General features: G+C 44.8%; 1 long non-coding RNA gene across 1 annotated transcript; it reads right to left on the reverse strand.

The window, feature by feature from the left end:
- Positions 1–3300: 3300 nt before the first annotated feature.
- On the reverse strand, positions 3301–17303 carry LOC136668000 (uncharacterized). The gene is made up of 3 exons (XR_010795463.1): positions 17167–17303; positions 16919–17056; positions 3301–3780 (listed from the first exon to the last, which is right to left on the reverse strand). It is a non-coding gene; the product is annotated as an uncharacterized lncRNA (long non-coding RNA).
- Positions 17304–21235: the final 3932 nt, after the last annotated feature.

Genomic DNA, 21235 nt, shown 5'->3' on the forward strand with positions numbered 1-21235 from the left:
GTGACGCCCCCCCGGGCTAATGACGTATTCTTGGTTCCCCTCTAAACTTGTAGAAACGTGGGCCGGTTCACAGCAAAGAAGCAAGGTTCCAAGACTCAGGAACGGAACCAGTCCAAGAACTTGAGTTGTTTTGGTGGAAAAGCGTGGACTGTGGACTGTGGCATATCACCATAATCCACACTCATGAATTTCAAATAACCAAGACAGCCTTAGGACTGAGGAATCGCAGAAAAAAAACCCTTCAAAATCACATCAGAAAAGCAAAAGAACATTTGTTGCTCACGGGAATTTGCGCAGTTCTTGTCTAAAGGCACTTGACTATCTCCATGGTCTCTCAAAGGGTTAAACGGCTGGAGGTATTCTTCTGTATAAAGAAATTAAAAAATATTTGAGGGGTGTATAACCACACGAAGGACCAAAGCATGAGTTGCAGACAATCTGGCGCACGTTTGCAGTGAACAAGTATAAACCCAGCTTAAAATTCCTGATCCATGATGTTTGGATGATTGAGGGTCCCAGTGTGGAAGGAGCCAAGCACAGACAGCTCCTGTGCAGGTTCGGGAACAACATGGACTCTGTTGGACTCAAAGCTGGCTCTGAAATGTTGAGCAAATACAAAATACATAAGAATGGATCTCAGCAGTTAATAACCATTGAGTCATCAGCTAATGAACCTGCATCATCTGTAAAAACGCCAAAGTTCTCTCTGCAGATCTGTCTAAATCCAGCAGCAGTGCACAATCAGCCATTTACAGACGCTAAATGCTTCTATAGTGAGATAATTCACATCTATTTAGCAACTGACGAGCACAAGTAACAAAATAATATAGCAAACAATTGCCCTGTAGTCGCTGGAAGTTCAGAACAGCTTTTTGAGTGACGTCAAAAGACACTTCCAGCGTGTTCCAACATTGCACACACCTTACGTGTTTTCAAGGGCAGGTGTAAGCTTTGTTGGTACCTACAAACATTTTGAGAAATGTGTTTGGTGAATGATTTACGTGCAAATACTTTCTGCTTGTGCTTCAAGAATGAGGCCCACTGTTTGTAAGTACCTCCATAGAAAAGACTAAAAAACAGAAAGGGATACTCTGGAGTAGCTGCACATGAGCCAAAGGTCAGTGCTCCAAGCTTTCAGGGAATGGACCGGTGGAAGTGGAGTGATGGAGCACTCTCCAACACTTGGGATGAGTTTGAGTGGAGTCTGTGATCCAGAAGCAACCGTCCCGTATCAGTACCTGCCCTCACCCATGTCCACATTAACTTCAGCAACAAAATAATATCCAAGCGCTTGTACCCAAACGTCTTGCCTCCCCCTGAGAATGAGACCCTAACCCAGCAGACCCTTGGCTGAAAGCGACTGACCCTTTCTCAGCTTTCTTCAGCTGCTGTCAAAATTTGCCCCGGAAATGCAGAACCTGAATCAGTGGTGAGAGATGGCACAAGGAAAAAATTCGCTTAGAAGTCTCCGGTGACACAGGCTCTGGTCCGTTTTTCAATTTCCAACTCCCTGTCCTCGGGCGCTTCACCGCGGCCTCTTTGCCGGTTTTCCCCTCTCTCCCTCTCTCTGCCGATGTGAAAGAGAGGAGCGGGAGTTGGAAAATATGAATCCTATTTTGCTGAGATGCCTTACAGTAAAGTGGATTTGAGCTCTCTTTGATGTCCCACGTGAGTCCGTCCGTCTCATTGGCCGCCCCGCTGGCTCTGCTGTGAGCGGCTAAAGCAGCGGCAGAGCTGGAGTTACGCAGTACATTCAGCAAAAGGACACCCCTTCCCCCTACACACACACACACTAACATTCAGTGCCAGCACTTTCATTCACATGCCAAACACTCCACAAAAAGAGAAACGCATACACATCCAGCAATCTCTATCTGTTTGGCTTCTATGGACGGGCACACGGCTGGCACAGTCTGCTGTGGACGCTGAAGACAGACGCGGTGGCGGAAGCGTGCTCAAACGCATGTCATTCCTGATTTGCTGAAACTGTCCTCAGGCAGATTGTAACATGAAATTTCACACTCGGCCATGTCTGCTTCCTTCAGCCGGATTCTCCAGCAGCACTGGCCAGGTGCGCTGGCATCAAACTTGTCAAAGCGAAATGTAATGCTGCTTTTTTTTTCTTCTGCAGTCATCAGCCATTTCACATACTGTTGAGTACAGATATTAAAGCCTATTTGATTTAGTGGAGGAAAACATGCACCAGGGGAAGTACATTAATTGTAAACTGGAATATGATACAGACACAGACACGTACACAGAATGTCTGGGTGTGGAGATAGGGCCGTCTTAATGCCAGGCCACCACACGCAAGCAATAGTTGCAGGTGCCTACTCAAAAGTGTCCATAGGTGAATGTGTGAGTGTGTGTCGCCCTGTGATAGACTTGTGCACCAGCCCACTTCAGGGTGAGGTCCCAACTTGCGTCCAGCGATTCTGGGTAGGCTCCGGACCCAACTGGATAAGCACTTACAGAAAATGAATGAAATGAATCTGAGAGTTTTTATACACTACCACTGCCTCTACTAAAGAGCTCAAAAAAGGTGTAGAGTTATAGTTTTAAGACCTTGGAAGTTGTGATGATGCAACACTGTCTCCTTAAAGCCTTCACCTCTATGATATTTTTTCTCAAGTTTTTTATTAACTTTAGAAACCGAATCAATTCTTTTTGCCACATAAATGTCCAAAAGGTCCATGTAAACATGACCTCATGCCACCACACCGCCTACACATGTCACCAGCTGCTACGGCACCACGTGATGACCTCATCCCATGTGGAGCGATGTGCTTTACTGCCCCATCTCTGCCCTGTGGAAAGCACTCCTCCTGAGATGAATAGTTTTACCTTGCTCTGCCTCGACATCTCATCCGTTATACCATCTCCCTTCATTCCTGCCGCTCCTCTTAAAGAGACAGATGCCTCAGACCCAAGGACGAGGCGTTAACGACAGCCAGAGCTGCCTTAAGACGAGGCAGGACCGAATCAGTCCGTGACCAATGTGAATGGGTCTGGGTCGTGGCTCTCAAAAAAAGCAGAAATGATGCTCCTCACCACTCTCGCAAAACCGGAGCAGGCGATTTGTCATTGATGGAGCTGGAGAGGAAGGGCACTGGCTCCATATAGTCATCAGTCATGCAGGAAAGGGAGCACATCTTAAGTCTCCAGTTAATAACAACATTTATTCTCTTCAATCTGCAAGGCTAATGTAAAAGAGGAGCCACGAAAGACAGAAAATGACAAAGACAGGGGCCATTATATCTCAACCGGCAAGAGCCGCACAACAAAATGTCAGCCATTAAATTCCTGCAACAGAACGAGTGAATAACAACAACTGCTAAGAAATACCATTACAGTGGAAGAGACGTCCATTTGCTGTAATTGCTCATATTGTGGACTGGTAAGCTTTCAGCAGCTCTAACTGTCTTCTACCTCCAGCTGTAAGCTACTGGCCTCAAATTCTCTTGGTTCTTTGCCTCTATTTTCTCTGCCCTTGGCTTTTAGCATGTAGGTTTTAAAAGTCTTAATGAAAGCAATTGAAGGCTGAATTATTTTGGAGTGCACAGAACTTTAAAGCACCATGCTTTGAGTCTTGTTTTGACAGCTTAAAAAGTAAAAATAAAAAAGCAATGCATGTGGTAAACAATTTGTTGTGAATTTTGCCGCTTAATATGTAGCAATCCAACAATCAATCAACGTTCTGTAACTGCTTCGTCCAGATCAGGGTCATGGTGTGTCCAGTCCCTTACTGGGCTGTTCCCTGTTGGTCTGCATATAGATAGCCTGAGTGGGCAACAACAACAAAATGTTACTCATGTAGTGAGTGTAAACAAGGGTGTAGTGTAATTTGAGAAAGAGTGAGGACAAAAAAAAAAATACAATTACAGCATCCAATTTTCATAATAGGTCTGGAGCCATTACACTGTCAGAAAGAAAATATATGTATCTCAAGCTCTTTTATTTATTTTTTCTCACAGTCTTCATAAGCCCTATTCGGATGGGAGTAGGGACATGGGGAGCTGGGGTAATGTAAATTTTACCAAAGATGTCAGCTATGTTTATGGTGGATTCGCACTGGATAAGAAATAACAAGGATGGGAGGGGCTACTCGATTCACACAGTGTGGATCAGACACAGTAGAGCTACTGGAGTTTTTAGGTTGTCACAACGGCTCTGAGAGCAGGGTAATATATTATATCATAACATTTATAACCATTATTTTTATATTGGATGGGCAAGTTACTCCTCTGGGTGTGCAATGCCTCTGGGCCCACTCTGTGCAAGGCAAGAACACACCCTGGCTAGGCCACAGGGCATCACACACCCAACACTGTGGACAATCCCACACAGCCAGTCCACCTACCAGCTGTTGAAGGAAACCCACACAGACACTGGGAGAACACACCAAACCCTTCGCACACAAACAGACAGTCACCCAAGGCAGGGGTTGATCCCATGACCCAAGATTCCTGGAGCAGAGTGACAGCACCATGAAGAAGATAGTGGGAGCAGCTCCAGTTTCTCCCTCCTAGGAACATGGACTGAACCGGGACACCATGGGGAACGGGTCAGTCCTGCTCCAGCTCCCGCCTGGCTCCTCTCCTTTTTAAAATAACCCTTTTTTGAGCCCCGTTTTGCGCGGTCTCGGTGTAAAACTCGGTTTGACGCTTTTGTTCTGAGCCGTGCTGGTGTCCTGATTGTAAACACGTGCTTTGGTTTTGGTCTTTGATTTTCTCCGTCTGTCCTGACTATGATTTGAGGCTTATCCCGGATCAAGCTACTCACTCCTGAATCATTCATTCAGGGTCGCGGTGGGTCCGGAGCCTACCTGGAATCATTGGGCGCAAGGCGGGAATACACCCTGGAGGGGGCAGCCCCTGAATCACAATCTTCAAATCCACACATTTACTTAAGCTATATTTTAAATGGCCTACCGTACATAAAGGTAACACAGTGCTGTGTTGTACATGAAGTTGTGTGTTGCTTTGGCCTAATCACACTTGCTGATTTTTCTTTCTTTCTTTGTTCAGTCTCAGTTAGTGATTTGAAGCTAGAATAATGTTTCCATTAGCCCTCTGTGCCAAGATGATTTTCAGATGATAGGGCGAATGCGGAGAGAATTATTATTTGAGATGCGTGAGTGGGAAATATAATAATGTATTAATGACTTTTGCCTCATTAACCCACTCCAGCGCTATGTGGATCCGGTGTGGGGGAGAAGGAATATCTAATATATGGACCTGTTATAAATAGTGCTCAATGTTAAATGAAAGAACCTGGTGCTGATATCTAGACTCTTCACTATTAAATTTTCAACCACCAGCGAATGCTGTGTATCTTTCATATCCCTCTGAAGCTCATCATCAACTGTCTGTTCAACACAGAACCTCAGTGAAGATACAATGAGCTACAACCGCTTGTTCTCTTTTTCTCTGTCCTGGGACACCATTTTAAACTGTGACTAACTGAAAACAGGAAGGAGAAGAAAAGAGGATGTAACACACACACATTTACACTTATGTCTTTAATGCTCCAGCCATATTTTGGTACATTTGACACATGTAGTTAATGGCTGTCTGGGTGCAAAGCTATATTTGGAACAAAAGAAACCGATCTTTCTGTATGTCACGTTTGGAAAAGATCACAGATCACATAAACTGACTTTTGTGATTAATGGGTGCTCACTTCAGCGTGTGTTTCTACCTTGTGACCCACTATGACCCACCCCGACCCGGACCAGGATAAAGTGGATACAGACGATGAATCAACTGACATCTCTACATTTAAGGAATGCATTAATATTAGCAACATAGCTACTCTCTGTTCATCAGATTTACAGTTTTAGAAGTTATTTTTAAATCCCTTATTTCTTCACTGAATGTGCACCTCTGTGAATATGGAATTAGTCGACACCTCTATCTCCTTCCAAACCTTCACTTCTTGCCTGCAGCTTCAACACTCCACCCTGTAAATTGATGGGATTTTTTCCTTAAGTTTATGATGTCAGAAACCGTTGCTGTCTGAATCTGAACATTGGCTGTGGTTTCGACATTTTATGCCACAAATAATTCTAGCGTATAAACATCCCCACATGGACCTGTTAAATTTTTTTAAATATTGAGGGGGTCTTCAGTGAAAAACAATGCTTCAAATATTGCTTTATAAAAATTATTGAATTTCATTCATTTTTTTTCTGACACTTTAAAAATGAGGAGATAAAAAGACTAAACGAGTCTCAGACAGTGTGACCATGTGAAACCCTGCAGTGTGGGAGAAACCGTCTGCGTTTGGAAAGGGAAAAAGGCCTGAAGTTTTTCTCATTTAGCTCATAATCCACTGCATCTTTATTTATAACGGTGACGACAACAACATCCAGCACTGGGGGCGCTTCCTATGAGCGAGATATTACTGCTCAGTTCTTTAATCCTCCAGCAGTGAGCAGATTTTCCACACACACACACTCTTCTACACAAACTGGACTGAGTGTGTGTGTGTGTGTGTGTGTCTACTACAGACTTTGACCGTAGTGAATAAACACCCTGAACTGTTCTCTCTACATGATTCTACAGGTTGGGAAAGGCAACGTCAGAGAAATGAGAGGTGGTTAAAACACCTGAAGCCAAAGTATTGTTACAGCTGTGACAAATTATGAAAAGAGTCATGTGATGAACAGCAAAAGTAAAACAGCAAAGCTGATCCCCCAAGAAATGAAGAACTCAATGAAAGCTATTCATTCATTCATTCATTATCTGTAACCCTTATCCAGTTCAGGGTCGCGGTGGGTCCAGAGCCTACCTGGAATCATTGGGCGCAAGGCGGGAATACACCCTGGAGGGGGCGCCAGTCCTTCACAGGGCAACACAGACACACACACATTCACTCACACCTACGGACACTTTTTGAGTCACCAATCCACCTACCAATGTGTGTTTTTTGGACTGTGGGAGGAAACCGGAGCACCCGGAGGAAACCCACGCAGACACAGGGAGAACACACCACACTCCTCACAGACAGTCACCCGGAGGAAACCCACGCAGACACAGGGAGAACACACCACACTCCTCACAGAAAGTCTCCCGGAGGCAACCCACACAGACACAGAGAGAACACACTACACTCCTCACAGACAGTCACCCAGAGGAAACCCACGCAGACACAGAGAGAACACACTACACTCCTCACAGACAGTCACCCGGAGGCAACCCACATAGACACAGAGAGAACACACTAGACTCCTCACAGACAGTCACCTGAAGGAAACCCACGCAGATACGGGGAGAACACATCACACTACTCACAGACAGTCACCCGGAGGAAACCCACACAGACACAGGGAGAACACACCACACTCCTCACAGACAGTCACCCGGAGGAAACCCACACAGACACAGAGAGAACACACCACACTCCTCACAGACAGTCACCCGGAGGAAACCCACGCAGACACAGGGAGAACACACTACACTCCTCACAGACAGTCACCCGGAGGAAACCCAAGCAGACACAGGGAGAACACACTACACTCCTCACAGACAGTCACCCGGAGGAAACCCACACAGACACAGGGAGAACACACCACACTCCTCACAGACAGTCACCCGGAGGAAACCCACGCAGACACAGGGAGAACACACTACACTCCTCACAGACAGTCACCCGGAGGAAACCCACGCAGACACAGGGAGAACACACCACACTCCTCACAGACAGTCACTCGGAGGAAACCCACGCACACACAGGGAGAACACACCACACTCCTCACAGACAGTCACCCGGAGGAAACCCATGCAGACACAGGGAGAACACACCACACTCCTCACAGACAGTCACCCGGAGGAAACCCACGCAGACACAGGGAGAACACACCACACTCCTCACAGACAGTCACCCGGAGCGGGAATCGAACCCACAACCTCCAGGTCCCTGGAACTGTGTGACTGCGACACCTACCTTCTGTGCCACTGTGCTGCCCACAATGAAAGTTATGTCCACCAATATTTAAAAGGCTGATTAATCATTGTGATATAAAAGTAATTCACAGTGCTTGGATGTGAAATGGTTAATTGCTAAGATTTACTTGCAGGGATATTCATAGGAACCAGGGATTGTGATTTCATTAATAGAAATCCCATTGTTTTTCTGCAATGCAGCTGCAATCAAATCAGTTGCTTACAGTCGTGGCTCCCGTAGACCTACAAAAATGTGCCAACATTTCCCACTCGCAGCCATCTTAAGTGAGTTAGGGGGTGTGGGTCACCACCAAAGAAGTCACACTGTGTAAAGGAATGCCTCAGACATGAAACAAAAGGCGTAATTTCTTGAAATAACTTCTTGTGAAGCAGAGTTTAGAGGCATCCAGCTCTTCAGACATCTGGTACCTATCCACCCCACTGTGAGCATCTCAGCCTCTACCTTTCTCTAGTTTCTCTCAGTGAGGTTGTTTACATCATGTAATTGGGCAGAGAAGTATATGTGGAACACGAAATACAGGAATTTTCTTTTAATATCCTCTGGAAACTGTGCAGACAGGGTGCAGCAAAGTGGAAAAAAATAAATAAATACCTGCAGCATCTGAAAAAGAGAAATGGATGTTGCAGAAATAGCATGAGATAAATGGAAAGATAGAGGAGCAATAAGAGGTAAATGGAAGTGAAGCATGAAAGGAGGAGGAGGGATGTTAAGAGAAATAATGGGTGATCAGAGAAAAATAAAACCAAAAAAAAAAAGATGTGGGGCCCCAAACAGACTTTAGTACAAGTGTGGTGAGAGAGGGTGAGAGAGAGAGAGAGAAATTTTCACTCATAGCATTTCAACACTGAGTTTCAACAGTGTCCCAGTTATTGGAGAATGGTTACTTATTTTAAAAAGTCTTTCAGTTAATCAATAACATAACCCTACAAGAAATGTATTTCTAAGAGGATGGTAAGGTTGTTCTAAATTTGTATGGAATTTTAGCATCATGTTTACATCATTTGTAGGTCTTCGGAGCTTTGGACAGGATATTCGGGGAGTAGGGTTGTGTATATTGTTGTCATTAACAAAATCTGCTTCCAACCCCTGCTTTAATACCCCTCTCTCCAGGCTTTGCTCACTACCTATGATCGCTAACATGCTAACTAGCTCGCTAACTAAGGACACAGAGTATATACAATTCAACCAGCCTGAATATGGGTGGAGTGTAGAGAGGACTGTTTTTTACTGCTGGAGAGCCTTCATTTTATCAATACCCAATGAAGAAATATCAGCGCTCAGCACCCGCTTTAAGATTAAGGCTGCACTGTGGCTCCCAGCATGGGAGAATACTAACTCGTGCATACACGGTGCCACTAAGAGTGTACACGAATAAACCATAGCTTCATGCAGGTGTTTTAATTTGAGGTGTAAAGCTGACCAAATGAACTCTAGCTTTGCCATGCCTGTAAGTAGGTTGCTGTATAGGGTGACCAGACGTCCTCTTTTACCCGGACATGTCCTCTTTTTTAGACTTAAAAAAATGTCCGGGCGGAATTTCACAAACGTCCGGGATTTTTTGTTTTTCTGGAGCTTACATAGAACTTCGAGAAGCATTTCGTTCACAAACTAGTCCCGCCCTCCCCTACTCTGATTGGTTCGCTTGAGTGAGAAGGGGGCGTGGTGAAGTAGCCTAAAATCTTCTGATTGGACGGTCTGACTGTAGAGCTACCGTTATTGGTCGATATCCTTCTCTGTAAACATTTAATTGGTCAGTCTGCACGTCAGTAGTCCTTGTTTACCTCAGGCAAAGCTCATGTACCTACCCTCATCTGGAGCAGCTATGCCGAAACGGAAATGTAAGTTCTCGGATGAATTAAAAAAGAAATTCTCATGTTTTGTTTGTGTGAACAAATGTCTGAATTTTCGGGGCCAGCCCTAACGAAGACTAGAATAAAATCAACTAAAAACCAGAGCTCCAGTGCCTCGCCTGTCATTGCTGCATCCTTTAGGGCAAGTTCTGTACATGGCTGTTTAGATAGGGGGAGAACGTGGTTGTAGTGTTTGATCCTTGTGGTATTTTGACCAAAACATGTCACAGACTCCTCATTATGACCCCAGAAGTGTGTTCATTTGCGGAATTTTTTTTTTTTTAAATCCTTTGCTTCAGTGAAGAGCAGAATATATATTTAAAAGCTACAAAGAATGAATCGATATTAAATCTATCTACAGAATGAAGAATTCCCAACAGACAAAACATTAAGCAACCTGCTTTAATCTGTCTCAACGTTTTAATATCTATCACTAACGGGCACAAAGTACTGAAGTAATTTACTGGGCACCAAGCATCATGACTGCCTTGTTACAGTAATTACGTTAGAGCCATTTCAGCACACGAATTATGCCATATTTCAAGCTGGGATTCTTCTTACAACATGGGAAACAGCTGGAGAGGAACAGCAGCACTCAGGAGATCAAAGGAGGAGAGGGAGAGAGAGGAAGAGAAAGTCAATAAAACAAAAAAAGTGTGAGAGAGAAAAGGTAAGAAAGATGTCAAAAGATAGAGAGACAGACAGACATGGAGAGAGAAAGACGTGTCAGAAAAGAGAGAGATGAAGAGAAAGAGAGAGAGAGTGTACTTCCCTGAGGTGTTGAGTGGAGCTCATCGCACAACATGTATGCCTTCTAAATCAGCTCCTCTCCTCCCTCCAGAGCCGAGCTCTGTACTCATCCACACAGCTCGCTTTGAAGAAGCAACTCTGTCATTCCTCCTGCACCGGAACAAAGCCCCCCCACCCCCCTGTAAATGTTTGATTTTTATTCAATCTGCTCTAAAGCTGAGTGGGGTGGGGGTAGACGTTAGCCCCTGAGAGCTGGGGGTCTTTCGAGAAAACCCAGCATGATCCTGAGTCAACAGGAATACATAGTAAGTCATCAAGGTGTCAAAAGAACGCAGCTGTGCGGTGGGGATGGGTGGGGGGGGACTCCCAGCTCTCCTGCAAAGCAGCAGCAGACAAGGGAGGAATGTGTTATACACAACTCAAGCAGACGACCTGCTCTCAGGGTTTGTATCTCGCAGATAACGTCTTATTTCAGGAGCGTGGAGCTACGTACGCTGGAGTTTATAAGAAACTGAGCATGTCACTCTGCATTCAGTCTGCACATTCTGTATTCTCAAGTACACTTCTGTCTATTTTCGGGGAAGACAAACAATAAACAGAGTGAAGATGTCTGCGCAGCCTTAACTGACTCCAGCAACAACTTCCAAGAAGCAGAGAAAGTACACTTTGTTAAAGCAAGACTGCCGAAAAATCAGTTTTACCTTTTCCCCGTAGCTAATCAGCCATGACAGTTTGGGGTCCTATTTGCTTCTTCAGCCCTTTACTAGAATCATCTACAATCAGCCTCTAAATCAGAGCTTCAGCACCAAATTAAAGAAGCAACCAATTAAAGGAACTACAAGTAGTATTCATTCATTCATTCATTATCTGTAAGCCTTATCCAGTTCAGGGTCGCGGTGGGTCCAGAGACTACCTGGAATCATTGGGCGCAAGGCAGGAATACACCCTGGAGGGGGCGCCAGTTCTTCACAGGGCAACGCAGACACACACACACACACACCCCTACGGACACTATTGAGTCGCCAATCCACCTACCAACGTGTGTTTTTGGACTGTGGGAGGAAACCGGAGCACCTAAGGAAACCCACGCAGACACAGAAAGAACACACCACACTCCTCACAGACAGTCACCCGGAGGAAACCCACGCAGACACAGGGAGAACACACCACATTCTTCACAGACAGTCACCCGGAGGAAACCCACGCAGACACAGAGAGAACACACCACACTCCTCACAGACAGTCACCCGGAGGAAACCCACGCAGACACAGGGAGAACACACCACACTCCTCACAGACAGTCACCCGGAGGAAACCCACGCAGACACAGGGAGAACACACCACACTCCTCACAGACAGTCACCCGGAGGAAACCCACGCAGACACAGAAAGAACACACCACACTCCTCACAGACAGTCACCCGGAGGAAACCCACGCAGACACAGGGAGAACACACCACACTCCTCACAGACAGTCACCCGGAGGAAACCCACGCAGACACAGGGAGAACACACCACATTCTTCACAGACAGTCACCCGGAGGAAACCCACGCAGACACAGGGAGAACACACCACACTCCTCACAGACAGTCACCCGGAGGAAACCCACGCAGACACAGGGAGAACACACCACATTCTTCACAGACAGTCAACCGGAGGAAACCCACGCAGACACAGGGAGAACACACCACACTCCACACAGACAGTCACCCGGAGGAAACCCACGCAGACACAGGGAGAACACACCACACTCCTCACAGACAGTCACCCGGAAGAAAAACCACGCAGACACAGAGAGAACACACCACACTCCTCACAGACAGTCACCCGGAGGAAACCCACGCAGACACAGGGAGAACACACCACACTCCTCACAGACAGTCACCCGGAGGAAACCCACGCAGACACAGGGAGAACACACCACACTCCTCACAGACAGTCACCCGGAGCGGGAATCGAACCCACAACCTCCAAGCCCCTGGAGCTGTGTGACTGCGACACCTACCTGCTGCACCACCGTGCCGCCCTACAAGTAGTATTCTTGCATTAAAATGACAGCTTTCAAATCATCATGACCTGTAATAAGGAGAATAGAGCCTCTGTCATTGCTTGGCACTGGGCTCAACATTGCAGAATCTGCCCTTTGTAGCTATTGCAGGAGGGTAGGAAACCACCCTCACCCTTCCAATTTTTTTTATTTGGGTGGGGGGCAAAAATACCAAATCGTACCTAGTGTTGCTTTAACAGAAACTCTCAAACGCACAACACAGGATCAGGAGTGTGCAGACTGGGCCCGTTTTCAGTTAGAAGGTCTATGCTGGGATCATCTAACTGCACGGGTTCAGTCACAAGTATCCGTTGTTACCACACGCCAAAAAAATAAAAACAACACAATCATTGTTTATATCCGTCAGTATTTCTAAGTGTTATAGGTCCAATACAGACAGCCAGCGTGCCAAGCTTAATCTTGGCTTACATCTGGGAGAACAATCTGGCCCCAATGTTTGAGACTATCCCTGAGCATACCAGGCTCAACAGAATTCTGACTTAAACTACAACACACCAACCACAGCCAGACACCAAAACATGCTGCGTAACTATATCTCCTGGTTTTAAATCAAATCGTTAAGAGTCACAGTTGTAATCAAATAACAATTTTTATAAAATTTAGAAGATATTTCTTCACCGTTTGTAAGCTCATCAGTCTGTTTGCACACTGTGTAACGGTTCGGCACGCTTGAAGCTTGTCGTTTTTCCAATGGCAGTGCTCCCCTGCGAGATGGAGCCGGTGACGTCACTTTGGTTTTTATCGTCACCCACTGGCCGAAGGAGCATATAAACCTCTTAAAAAGACCCAGTCAGTAAAGGGGTTCAAAAACAAAAACAAAGGGGCTCGGTCTGAAGGCTTCTCTGCACATGGCAGAGAAACAACAAGGAACCCTACAAACATTGAAAAGCACGAAAACACATGAGGATATTTCTCTACTGCTGCTTCATAGCTGGGTAATATTGACTAATGTCTAGTTAGTTTCTGTGGTAATTCAAACAGTGAATAAAACCATAAAGACAAGTTCAACTTCAGCCAGAAACACAAAATATTTTTCAGCATTTCCCCACAATCATAGACGTTGCCTTTAATAAACAGTTTTATATGTTGTGATGTTTTCCTGCGGACCACATGGAGGTGGACTGACTTTACCGGATAAATGACTCCAATAATGAACAGATTAACAAAGATCTGTTGACTATCAAAAAGCGAATTGACTGCTAGTGCTGCCCCCTTGTGGAGGACTTTATCCTGCTAAATGTGAGTCGGCGAATGAGTTCCAAGCCAGTTCTATGCTGTGCAAAAAGAGAAGGCTGGGAGAAACCCAAACAGAAACCTGAACCCCACCTGAAAAAATGTGGCTCATCAGCTAGCATTAGGTTCATACGAATATTCCACGGATAAAGTTCTTGGCAGATTCTTATTTTGATTCTGAAGCAAGGCTCGTCTCAAGGAAACAACAGAATCCAAACTGAAAAGCAGTAGAGTGGCTTTTCACCAGTCATTGCACTGTTTACCATCAGCCAGAACACTGACTGCAGGACAGCCACGTGACTTTCCGACCCTTGACAGTTTATAACCCACCAATCACCCAACACTATCCAACTTTAGCGTGCACTGATGTGATCGCACCACCACATGTTGTGCTGTGCATGCCAGGACACTAGACTGAGAGCAGGGAAAACAGCAGGACCCTCAGGGAGAACGGTGGTCTTTGATAAAGCTTTGGTGGAGCTGAACCTGAATGCTGTTTGTTCTACTTCATGTGAGGTGTTGCAGTCCTTCACTATTGCTTTTCATCAGACCTGCTGTGTACCTTTCATTCCAGTGAGGAGGATGTTTGATGAGTCCATTTGTGAGGTTCGTTAGCTTTTCTTTCTTCCTCTTTTGTCTAGTAGTCAGTTTCATCTTTTATTCTGTGTATTTTATTGGTCTCATTTTCTTTACTTTATGGTGCTAATGAGGATGCAGCATTGGACCAAACAAAGGCAAACTGACAGGTAGCTCTCGTACAGCAAAAGAAAGATAGATGTCTTTATGATTGCACTGCTTACCTATGAGCTTTGATGTGGACCTGCTAGGTGACCCCCCACCAGTGCTTCAGTGACACGTCACAGCTCAAAGCTCCCAACGAGCCTCTGCTGGGAAACGGAGGCTAGTTCTTGGAACAGGAACAACACCTACCTTTGAAAAATATCTGCAGCACAAGGCCCACTAATCAGGAGCAATGTGGTCAAGGATGTTCTTTGCTGGACTGAGGATGTGGGATATAAAGTGGTTGTGAGGGCACCGATTACATGAAGTCAAGGGCAATTGATTTGTAGTGTACCTTGGGGATCTATCAAGTATGTTCGTCTATTCATCTTTCAAAATTATACATCCTTCAATCTGTCCATCCATCCATCCATCCATCCAGTGGGTGATGAAGGTGTAGGCACAGAAGCATGTAAGTGTGCCTGATTAAACAGCAGATGGTTGGATGCAAAATTTCTCCCATGACACCAAATTTCAATATTTATTATAAAAATTAAACTAACCATTAGAAAATCTGCGTATAAAAAGTAAAGGTTTTATGACATTCAGTGACAAAATTCACTCAGTTATGACCTACTTGTTTCTACACTGTAGTCCATCTGTGGCCACATTCACCCTGTTCTTCTATAATCAGGACCCCCACCGGACCACCACAGAGCAGGTATGATTTGGGTGGTGGATAATTTGCAGCAGGTGGTGGTGTATTAATGTGTGTTGTGCTGGTAAAATGGGATCAGACACAGCAGTGCTGCTGGAGTTTTTAAAACCAGGGGATTTTATTTCAGACAATAAGGAGGTCACATGATCAGTTGTTTTACTGAGACCAACTGATTAAAGAAGTGAAATCAGGTGTGGGGCGGCACGGTGGCACATCAGGTAGTGTTGCAGTCACACAGCTCCAGGGACCTGGAGGTTGTGGGTTCGATTCCCGCTCCGGGTGACTGTCTGTGAGGAGTGTGGTGTGTTCTCCCTGTGTCTGCGTGGGTTTCCTCCGGGTGACTGTCTGTAAGGAGTGTGGTGTGTTCTCCCTGTGTCTGTGTGGGTTTTCTCCTGGTGACGGTCTGTGAGGAGTGTGGTGTGTTCTCCCTGTGTCTGCGTGAGTTTCCTCCGGGTGCTCCGGTTTCCTCCCACAGTCCAAAAACACATGTTGATAGGTGGATTGGTGACTCAAAATTGTCTGTAGTTGTGAGGAGTGTGAGTGAATGTGTGTGTGTTGCCCTGTGAAGGACTGGCGCCCCTAGGCTCTGGACCCACCGTGACCCTGACCTGGATAAGGGTTACAGATAATGAATGAATGAATGAATGAATTAAATCAGGGGTGCTCTGGCCTGAATGGACTAAAATCCAGCAGCCACAGCGGCCCTTAGTGGAGAAGATTGCCCACCCCTGTTTTAAACCCTTTAGTGTCACTACTAGACTGAGAATAGTCTACCAACCAAGAATATCAAGCCAACAGTATCCTGTGTACATTGAAGGACTAGAGGAACACCAACACAAACTGCAGCAAGATGAGCTACTGTCTCTGACTTTACATCAGTAAGATAGTTCTGTCTAACAGAGTGGACACCGTGTTTAAAAATTCAAGCAGCTCTGATGTGTCTGATCCACCACCCAAATCATACCTGGTTAGTCCTGATCACTGAAGAACAGAGTGAAAGGGAGCTAACAAAGTATGCAGAGTAACAGATGGACTACAGAACATATGACATCAGTTCTTTTAATGAACCTTGCCATCCACCAAATTCAGTCACATTACTCTTAAGATTATTATAATAATGTAATTTTAAACCACTTTATTATGTTATGGTTTGTATGCTACACATCACATATTTTGTGTTTTAAAATCCCTCATATGTGGTACCTGTTGTTAGTGTTTTAGCAGACAGACAAGACCAGGTGAAAGGGATTTGGACTATATGATCATCTTCAGAGAGAGAGAGGATTACACAGCAAAAAATCTCATTAGGACAGAAAGGGAAAATGTTGGCGGTTTATGCAACAGTGGTAAAAAGCTTTAATTGGCTGAGTACGGTGTGCAGAATGAGCATTGTTTAAATGCTAATGGAGCCTGCAGACTGCTCTTCTGAGACCTTAATGCTGTTAGTGTGGCTAATCAAAGCTAACTCACCCTCTACAAGTCTGCACACACACACACACACACACTACATCTTGAACACATGGCCCAAATATTCTCAAAATAAACAAGGAACAGCGAGCAAATATATTTGTATCTCTATTGGAGACGGGAAATATGCAGTATTTACATACCAGGTATTACATGATGGGGGGCTTTGCTGAGCCTCATTTTTTGAAGTGTTTCTGGAGTGTTCAGCCCAGCCCAGTAGTGTACCTCCACATACACATGTTCACGATACAAACTTGTGGAGCCAAGTCCAGCCACTGGTCCTGGAGGAAAAGAAAAGTAAAAAAAAAGAAAAGGGATTTAAGAAAGGTTCTGCACTGTTTATAAGTGGAGCTGACCAACTACATTTAAATTGAGCTAATAGGCTACAGACCAGAGCACAGACAGTGTTCCAGCGAACTGAGGCTCAAATCACACACAGTTTTACAGGATTAAGCCTCGTATCTGTGAGCACACAGTCCAGTGAATTGTATTCTGTGGGATATATCTGTTTCCAGCTTCTTTTCTCTCTATACCTTCTACTGGGCTTGTGTTTTTAAGCCCCACCCCTTTTTTGAGAGCATGACATCAACAGTCAGTGTTCTCTCACAGCGCCCTCTTTCTGTGGCTCCTTTAAATGCATATAAATGACCTTATTTTGCCTTGTACTTCACATAGACACAGAACAGAAATTTAACACAACAGATATGTCAGAATTTTAAATGCCATCCTCATTTTGAGATTTAAAGGAGCAATCGGGTATATATTTATTGCACTTAAACATTAAATGTCCAGGGTGTGTGATCATGGATTAAGGGAACAGGTTAAGCTGAAGCACTGGTGTCTCTGAGAGCCATGCTATGGCTGAGATATATATATATATATATATATAGTTCCTGAGATAAGGGGAAAAAACATGTTTTCTGTTTCACACGTTTTCCTGTGCATTTACTATTTCTGAGAAATCAGGTATTGTTCCACCAGAGATGCTATGTGAATATCAACATATAAACACATGTGCACACAAAAGTGAGTATGACATCAGCCTACTGTGACCTGCACGTCCCCTGGAGGGCTTTGGTTTCCTAAAGGCGGCCTGGTAATGAGAGATACGGTTTCAGAGAAAAGTCTTAAAACATTCCCTCTTTCTCTCTCAGTAGCGGGTCTGCTCTGTTCAGCCCTGGCCAGCACACATGTGGTTAATAAACGGACACTACCTAGGGCCTCACTACGCACTGAGGGAGGCCCTACACACCCCCAGCCGGCTAGAATAACCAAATAATCAGAATTTCTAAAAACAATGTCTTCCTGACTTCTCCCTGAACCCTTACCTTATCATTTGGAGGTCACAGAGCCTAAACTTGAACCCACCCCTAGTCACCCCCAACTCTGCAACATTTGGCCAACTGCCACTTCTGTTTAACCCTGCAGACACAGAGCGAGAGAGAGAGAGAGAGAGAGAGAGAGAGAGAGAGAGAGCTACATTGTCAGATGTCAGGAGCAAAATCAAATAAAATGTATTATGGTGAGAAGTCAGAAACCAAAACAGTGATAAAGTAAACATCATTTCTGAGTTTAACATTTATAACGTAAACTATATGTATAAAAAAGGGGAAAGTCAAGGGGATATAGGTGAGTTTTCAAACCAGGAGTTGTACTTGAATCCTTGGTTAACTGTTTAGGTGTCAGTATTGGAATAGCCTCAACCACAGACGCTCTGCCCAGAAGTTGAAGGATAGTCTGATACTTTCAGTGCATTGATATGGCTTCACTTGGCAGGATTCTGCCAGCTGCATTCTGATTGGCTCTCTGTCTGTGTATATGCATTTCCATGTATTGTTTGTCTTACTGGTCCGACGTGAATGATAAAGACGGCCTCCTTCTACACATCATGACTGGTCCTGTTGCATGTCAGTCAAATTTCTTTTCTTGGCCACGTTAAGTGGCGAAAGGCACCAGACGTAGAGAGTCTGGCAATGCAAGAGTAGTGCTGGAATACTAAAATCAGTATTGGAGTATCTGTTACCACTGGATATTGTGAAGTCATTCAGAGAATTCATGCCTGGCAGCACTTTGACTTAGAAAACAACAGCGTGGTTTACACACTGCGAAGCACGAAAGATGCTTACAACAGTTCGAGGAGTTCTATATTCAGACATTTAAAGCTAATGGTGCATTTCCACTGCAAGGACTCAGCTTGGCTCGGTTCGTTTGCTTTTCCACTAGCCACAACTGGTCCCTGATGTGCCAATCAGTCCCAATGAGCTGATTGGCCAGAGAGATTCTCACTACTGCACCTCCTAAAATTATGGTGTGGTCTTTTAAAGAGCTTCAAACGCTCCTTGGATCGGTGGCGGGCGAAAAACTCCAGCAACAGCCAGACATGCAACAAGGAAAATGCTACCATACTTAACATTATGGCCACCATTGTTGTGGTTTTCTAAGCCCACGATTCCTGCAAGAAATGGCACTGGTTACAATTAGTTGGAGAGCTGTGAGTGGAAAAGCAAACAGGAAAAAATGCATGTCGAGCCGTGCTGAGCTGAGTCAAGCCAAGCTGAGCCAATGCCATGCAGTGGAAAAGTGGCGTAAAATATCCTGCACACCGGCTTAATCCAGCAGGTAACAGTAGAGCTTAGAAGTATATATAAGTATATAAATATATGTCATTGATGATCTACTATATCTATATACGCTTCATTCATTCATTCATTCATTCATTCATTCATCCATCATCCACCTTCCCACTCTGAGGAGCTTGGTTTGAGACTTGGTGGGAGGTTTATTCACTGATCACCCCCAAGCTAATAACAACTGTGCCTTTGGATACAGACGAGTGGCTATTTCTCTGCACTGGGAATGATTCACAAAACCTACAGAGGGAAAATACACAGAGCTGTAGATCTGAGGAACAAAAGGAAAGGAACGAAATGTTTTCAGAGGCCCACGTCCATGACCTGTAGAATAAAATGTTAACAAACAAGCAAGACCTCAAAGGTGTACATGGCACAAGCATAGTCTCTTAAGAATGTCTGAAAGGCTGTGGACATTTTCTAATGTTTCTTTACCAAAGACCTCGATTGGGGAAATGTTTGAGCAACCCAAGAGCACAAATGAGATTTGGTAAGAGCTCTCAAAAATAGTTACAGCGCAGGAGAAGGGAGCCAACTTTGTACACAAACTGAAAAACACATTTAGTTGGCAAGACATTACCATGGCAACAGCAGCCCGCCATGGCTGAAAATACATACAGATGTGAAAGAACTGACATCAACTGTTGTTGAGACATTACTAATGTAGGTGGAAATGGTATCCTTTTTTGCCTCATTTGCTTAAAAGCTTAGTTTGAGTTCAAAATTGAAGTTGAAAACAGGAAAAAAATGCAAGAAGAAAGAGAGGGAAAACTTTCGATTGAGCCTCAGAGCAATAACTATCGCTTTCATTCCTGAATTGATCTGCTCTAAATGCTATCTTCACCCTTTATTCACAATTGGAGAAAGTCCTGATCCAATGGCTTGCAATTTTGCTTCGATACGAGGAGGACAATAGCCTTCCTCTCCTCTCACTTTCAGACATATGGTCCTCCTCATAAGAACAATAAGCAGCCTATTCTCTGGGAGACCATATATTTACATTATTCAATAAACATTTATAGATAGAGAGGATGGCATGCCTCAGCGCCGAATGAAAGGCCTTTCAACTGCGCAATTAATCTCTTTCTCTGTGGAAGCATACATCAACCCACTTTACTCAAAGCCAAGCCTGGGAGGACTGGGGGGGGGGGGGCTTTAACGAGAGAAAGGTGGAGGGGGGCAGGGGGGTGGAGGGGTGGGTTGGCAGTTCAATGAGCTTATATAGGAGAGATTGAATCACAACAGTGATTTGATAAGGTGGTGTTTAAGGTTTCTAGGGGGATGTTAGTGTACGGCAGCAGTCGAGTGGGCGCCCACTCACTGCAATTGCCCTGTCACTTTCAACAACAGAGAACCAGGGGCATGGTAGGGGGAGAGAGAGAGAGAGAGAGAGAGAGAGAGAGAGAGAGAGAGAGAGAGAGAGAGAGAGGCAATGAAATAAAACAAGCTGTCGTTGCCCAGACACTGAGCTTTGAAAGTGTTTGACAATTCTAAAGTGAAACGTCAGGCTCTATAGGCCCTCGTGCTCTGCTGAATGAACACAGGGAAAATAAAGAGCCAAGCGGATGATGACCGCAGATGGAGGGAAAAACAAGGAGAGAGGGAAGCAGGGAATGAGGGAATAAAAAGGAGGAGGGGGCATGTATCCAGGCTCTGTCAGCAGTCCATGCACTGTTTATTTATTAATGGAGGATAGTGATATATGTTGATGCTTGCACTGCTTGGTAAGCATATACAGTATGTTCTGCCGTGCCAGTGCTTTCTCTAAGTGATTTATCACTTAGACAATTGACCAAACCGGTAATGGCCACATGTATTCAAACTTTTGCA

The sequence above is a fragment of the Hoplias malabaricus genome, chromosome 15 (genome assembly GCF_029633855.1).
Source record: "Hoplias malabaricus isolate fHopMal1 chromosome 15, fHopMal1.hap1, whole genome shotgun sequence".
Classification (NCBI taxonomy): Eukaryota; Metazoa; Chordata; class Actinopteri; order Characiformes; family Erythrinidae; genus Hoplias; species Hoplias malabaricus.